The sequence below is a fragment of the Nelumbo lutea genome, chromosome 2 (genome assembly GCF_056320005.1).
Source record: "Nelumbo lutea isolate HS-2025 chromosome 2, American lotus-T2T, whole genome shotgun sequence".
Taxonomy (NCBI): domain Eukaryota; kingdom Viridiplantae; phylum Streptophyta; class Magnoliopsida; order Proteales; family Nelumbonaceae; genus Nelumbo; species Nelumbo lutea.
In genome coordinates this window covers 65,850,429-65,856,919 of record NC_142685.1, presented here as the reverse complement: position 1 = coordinate 65,856,919, position 6,491 = coordinate 65,850,429, and positions in this window count along the sequence as shown.

Here is a 6,491-nt window from a genome sequence, read left to right as displayed (position 1 = left end):
CTCTTACATAGACAGGGGCATTTCTATCTTTGTAGGACTTTTGACTACTCAGTTCGACTCTGTTCTTCTTCCTCCTTCTCTCCTCCCTCTCTTCTTTCTTCTAAGTTCTGTCGTATATAAACATGGTATCAGAGGCCACTGATAAAGGTCGATTGCAGCCTTCTTCGTTCTCCCTTCTCCTTTCATCGTTTTTTTCTTCTTTTCTTCTGGTTTGTGAAATCTGGGTTAGAAGTCTGTGGCAAACCTAGGTTTTTGCTACAACTTCTAGGGTTTTGGTGGGTTAACCTCTAGTGATAGTGGATAAGTGCAACAATTAAGTGAATAGAGAAAAAAAAAGTTTTTTTTTTTTTTTCGTGTGGACTGCTGTCACCATGTGTGACAACTATGATGGTCGAGTAGGTGCAATGGTGGTGGTTTGAACCTTTGAATGAGTTGTTTCAAGGGGGATTTTCTGTGTTTTTTTTTAATCTGCCTATTCATAGTATAGTAGTGTTCAAAGTGGCTGAGTGCATGTTTGGGCAAACTCGTGGTGACTGTTAGTGTGCTGGTGTGGTTGTGGAACAACAGTAGTGTTGTGGTTGGAACCTCTTCTTCTTGTGTGTGTGATGGGTAGAACCAGTTTCGCAAACTGCAATGGCATTAGTAGGTGATTCGAGTGGTGACCACAAATCGAGTGTGATGATCTCTGATTTTTTGAGTGTCCAGATGGCATCCATCAAACTCAATGGTGAAAACTATGTTCCATGGGCCAAGTTGGTGAAAGTGTTTTTGAAGGCTAAGAAGAAAGTGAAACATGTACGAGAGGAGAAACCGAGTGCTGAATCCCTGGGTTTTAGTGATTGGGAGCAAGAGGATGCTCAGATCATGATGTGGTTGTGGAATAGTATGGAGCCTAAAATCAGTATTAATTTCATGATTTTAGATACAACAAGTGATATATGGGAACATGCCAAGAAACTCTATTCTGGACAAGACAACACTACAAGGGTTTATCAGCTTTATCAGGAATACTTCAGAGATTGCAATAGGGAAATCAGACTCTTGAAGAATATTATGCCAATATGAAAAATCTCTAGAATGAACTTAATGTCTATCATCCCTTAACTCCGGACGTCAAAGTTCAGCAGCAACAAAGGGAACAACTAGATGTTACACGGTTCTTGGTGGGACTCAAAGCAGAATATGAACCTGTCAAAACACAGATATTGGGGGGATCTACTCTCCCTACTCTAGAGGAAGTGTTTGCTCGTCTTCATAGGATATCTCTTAGCCCCACATAGAGTAACATAACTTTTGACATATCAGCACTTGTTAGCTCTCGAGTGGTTCTTATGGGCACAAAGGAGGTGGGCGTATAGTTAAGGGAGGCCGTGGTAGCCCTATGGGTGGTTGTAGTAGTGGAGGAGGTCATGATTCAAGAGGAGGCCGTGGTAGAGAAGGGGGAGCACAACTAGGAAGTGCACACATTGTGGGAGAGAAGGGCACACAGTTAATTTCTGCTATGATCTACATGGCCCACAATCCACATGGGCTAATCATGTAGCTGTTGGTGGTAGTGAAGTTAGTGATACCCAACCAGTTGATCCAGTATCTTCTATAGTTACAACTACTTCTGGGAAGGATATGATGAGTATATCCCAAGAGAGGAGTATGAGAGATTCCTTCAGGCCACTTCACATTAGAACACCGCCACCCTCGCTCATTCAGGTATAACTTGCCTAGCATCCAAACCCTCACCCTGGATAATTGACTCTAGAGCTTTTGATCACATGACCAGGACTCTAGGTGTGTTTTCCTCTCTTTCACCAATCTCTACATCAAATAATGTTACCTTTGCCAATGGATCTACTTCCCCCATTTATGGTGTTGGTAATGTGGCCACAACATCTCTTTCTTTATCTTTTGTTTTATATGTTCCCAAGTTTCCTTTTAATCTTTTGTCTGTTAGTAAACTAACCAAATTCTTCAATTGTCCTATCACATTTTACCCTTCCTCTTGTGTTTTTCAGGATCTAACGACAGGGAAGAAGATTGGTGGAGGGCATGAAGCTAGCGAATCATATTATCTTGATGGGGGTGAATCTACGGTTGCACTTCAAACCTCTTTGATTCCTCTTCAGTGGCATTGTGGACTCGGCCATCCATCTCTTAAAGCTCTCAAGCTTCTTGTTTCGTCATTTAGTTGTCTGTTGTCTTTACAGTGTGAGTCGTGTCAGTATGGGAAAGACCATCGGGTTTCCTTCCATCCTAGAGTTGATAGTTGCATGTTGAGTCCTTTTGAGTTAGTTCATTAAGATGTATGGGGTCCAATTAAAATTGAATCGTACAATGGTTACAAATATTTTGTTATCTTTGTTGATGACTGTTCAATAATGACATAGCTTTATTTAATGAAAGAAAGAAGTGAATTATTTTCTATTTTTCAAAAATTTCATGCTGAAGTGTGTACACAATTTGGTGTTTCACTTAAATTTCTTCGTTTTGACAATGGCAAAGAGTATCTTCTTTCTTTATTTCAGCAATACTTGGAACAACATGGTATTATTCATCAGACATCTTGTGCCCACACTCCTCAGCAAAATGGGGTAGCTAAGAGGAAGAACCGACATCTACTTGAAACCGCTCGGTCTCTTCATCATATGAATGTTCTTAAACGGTTATGAAGTGATGCATTACTTACTACTTGTTTTCCTATTAATCGCATGCTTACGTTCATTCTTGATGGTCGTTCTCCGTTCTTTATCTTATATCCCACTTTGTCTCCATATCCCCTGACTCCCAGGATCTTCGGGTGTGTGTATTTTGTTCAGAATCTTGGTCCTAATTTAGACAAGTTGGATGCTCGCTCCATTAAATGCATCTTCCTTGGCTACTCTAGGACTCAGAAAGGGTATAAATGTTACAATCCTATTAATAAAAAATCCTTTGTTTGTCTTGATGTTACATTTTTTGAATTAGTGCCATACTTCTCAAGTTCTGTTATCTCTCCTTCACTTACAGAGGTTCCTCTTCCTCTTCCGGTTGATACTTCGCTTCCGGTGGTTTCCATTATGCCTGAGTCTCCACCTGTCCCAATGCGGGAGCATATTGAAAGACCACCAATTCGTCAAGTGTATACTCATCGACAGAGACCAGCACTCCACCATCTTCTATTCCGACGACAGATCCAACTTCTTCCACAACTGGATTGCCTTCTGATCTTGACATTCCTATTACATTGCAGAAAGGTAAACGTAGTTGCATGCTACATCCCATATCCAATTATGTTTTTGTATCTAACCTTTCTGCTTCCCATCGCAAGTTTATTACCCTGTTGTCCTTTGTATCCATACCTAAGGATGTTCAAGAGGCTCTTACCTTGCCAGGGCGGCGAAAAGCTACGGAAGAGGAAATCTCTACTTTTCATCACAATCTTACATGGCAACTCACCAATCTTCCCTCAGGTAAGCATGTTGTTGGTTGTAAATGGGTGTATGCTGTTAAGTATTTACTAGATGGGAGAGTGGAATGTTTGAAAGCCCGTTTAGTTGCAAAAGGGTACTCTCAACTTTATGGTGTAGACTATGTTGAAACCTTTTCTCCAGTTGCAAAGATTGGCTTAGTACATGTGTTGATTTCCATAGCTGTCATGCATGATTGGCCTCTATTTCAACTTGATATTAAAAATGCCTTTTTCCATGGTGATCTCCTAAAGGAAGTGTATATGGAGCAACCACCTGGGTTTGTTGCTCAGGGGGAGGATGGTAAGGTGTGTAAACTCAAGAAGGCGATCTATGGGCTCAAACAATCTCCCCATGCTTGTTTTGGAAAATTTTGTGAAGTAGTGAAGGGGTTTGGAATGAGACAATGTCTAGTTGACCATTCAGTATTTAGCTATGACTCTGTGGCCGGGAAGATCTTGCTAGTAGTTTATGTAGATGGCATAGTCATAACTGGCAATGATAGAGTTGGGATTGATAGATTGAAGACCTTCCTTCAAGATCACTTTCAGACAAAAGATCTTGGGAAGTTGAAGCATTTCCTTGGTATAGAAGCTGCTAGATCAAAGCAAGGAATAAGCCTTTGTCAGTGGAAATATGTCCTTTACCTATTGGAAGAAACATGGTTACTAGGTGCTAAACCAATTGAAACTCTCATGGAATTAAATGTGAAGTTGGGAAGTGACATAGGTCAGTTGTTTGATAATCTTGGAAGGTATAGAAGGCTAGTGGGAAAACTGAATTATCTAACTATCACTAGGCTTGATATCTTATTTGTTGTTAGTGTGGTAAGCCAGTTTATGAAGAGTCCTCGGGTACCTCACTGTGATGCAGTACTTAGGATTGTGCGGTATTTGAAAAGGGTTCCAGGTCGTGGGTTATTGTACAAGCCAGGAGGTGATCTTGAAATAGTTGAATACATTGATGCAAATTGGGTTGGCTCTTATCAGACAGAAGATCCACTATAGGTTATTGCAAATTTCTTGGAGGAAACCTTGTGACATGAAAGACAAGAAGTAGATTGTGGTAGCAAGGAGCAGTGCAGAAGCAGAATATAGGGCCATGGCACATATTGCATGTGTACTAGTGTGGTTGAAGAATCTATTGCAAAAATCGGGTTCTCAATAAGCAAACCCATGAAGCTATACTATGACAACCAAGTTGCAATTCACATCTCATCCAATCCAGTGTTTCACGAGAGAACCAAGCACACAGAGGTAGATTGCCACTTTGTAAGGGAAAAGGTCATCAACGGTGTGATAAGAATAGAGCATGTGAGAATAGGTGATCAATGGGCAAATCTATTCACAAAAGGGTTAAGTTCGGGAAGAGTGAGCTATATATGTAACAAGCTGGGATTATATGATATATACTCTCCATCTTGAGGGGGAGTGTTAAGAGTCGAATAACTAGGGGTAATTTAGTCGTTGTATGTCTCTTACATAGATAGGGGCATTTCTATCTTTGAATGCCTATTTAATAATTCAAAAATGAATGGTCGACTGTGTAGGACTTTTGACTACTCAGTTCAACACTGTTCTTCTTCTCTCCCTCTCTTCTTTCTTCTTAGTTCGGTTGTATACAAATAGTGACCTTGAAGAGGAAGTATACATGGTGCATCCCCCTGGTTTCCAAGCTCAAGGTAATGAATAGAAAGTGTGTAGGTTAAAAAAATCATTATATGGCCTGAAACAATCATCTAGAGCCTGATTCAGTAGGTTCCATGTAGCATCTCGACAAAGAGGATACAAGCAGTGTCAATCTGATCACACATTGTTTGTGAAAAGAGGGGAATGAAGGATTGCAGCACTGATAGTATATGTTGATGATATAGTTATCACTGGTGATTGGAATGATGAAATTCAAAAGTTGAAGAGTTTCCTTGCTATCCAGTTTGAAGTGAAGGATCTAGGTCCTCTAAGGTACTTCCTTGGGATTGAAGTGGCCTGCTCACAAAAGGGTATCTTCATTTCTCAAAGGAAGTATGTCCTAGATCTACTCTAGGATAAAGGAAAATTGGGATTGAAGCCTGTTGATTCCCCTATTGATCCTAACCACAAATTAGGAGACTGCCAAGGTGAACCCATTGAGGATGTGAAACAGTTTCAAAGACTTGTAGGAAGACTGCTATATCTTTCTATGGCTCGACCAGACATTGCTTATGCAGTGGATGTTCTTAGCCAGTTCATGCATGCCCCTAAGACTACCCACCTTGAAGCAACAGGAAGAGTTCTCAGATATCTTAAGAAGTTCTTAGGTGCAGGCTTGTTGTTTCAAAAGCATGGGCATTTGAAAATTGAAGTGTATACCGATGCAGATTGGGCAGGATCCTTGAATCACCGGAAGTCAACAAGTGGCTATTGTACCTTTATAGGAGGGAACCTAGTTACCTAGAGAAGCAAAAAGCAAAATGTGGTAGATAGGTCTAGTGCTAAAGCTGTATATCGGGCAATGTCTCATGGAGTGGCTGAAATTATGTGGCTAAAGAATTTGTTGAGTGAGTTGGGCTTTCCAGTGTGTACTCCCTATGTCAGTTCTGAAGACCAACTTGCAGACATCTTCACAAAAGGGTTACATCACTTGCTACATTATGATTTATGTGACAAGTTGGGCATGATTGATATCTATGTCCCAACTTGAGGGGGAGTGTTGAAAGGTTATTATTATGTATGTTTATTACCGTAGGGGTACTTTAATACTTTCATCACCTTTTAATATTAAATTGTGTCGTCCTAGTATAAATAATAAAAAGCTGGCACCGCCAACAACTTTTTGTGACTCCAAATCTCTATCTTTCTTCTCTCTTCTCTCTTCTCTCTTCTCTCTTCCTTTCTTCCTTCTTCTCTTCTGCATAATAGGGCAATGGTTTCCATGATGATTTATCCCTCAAGGATGGCTCCTCACAAGGTTCCTATGAGGGTTGGCATGAGAAAAGTTGTGGAAAGTGTACCTATGTGGATAGGGTGGCACTCGCTCTCCCCGGTGGTGATTGTAGTGGAAATTGTCGTGGCT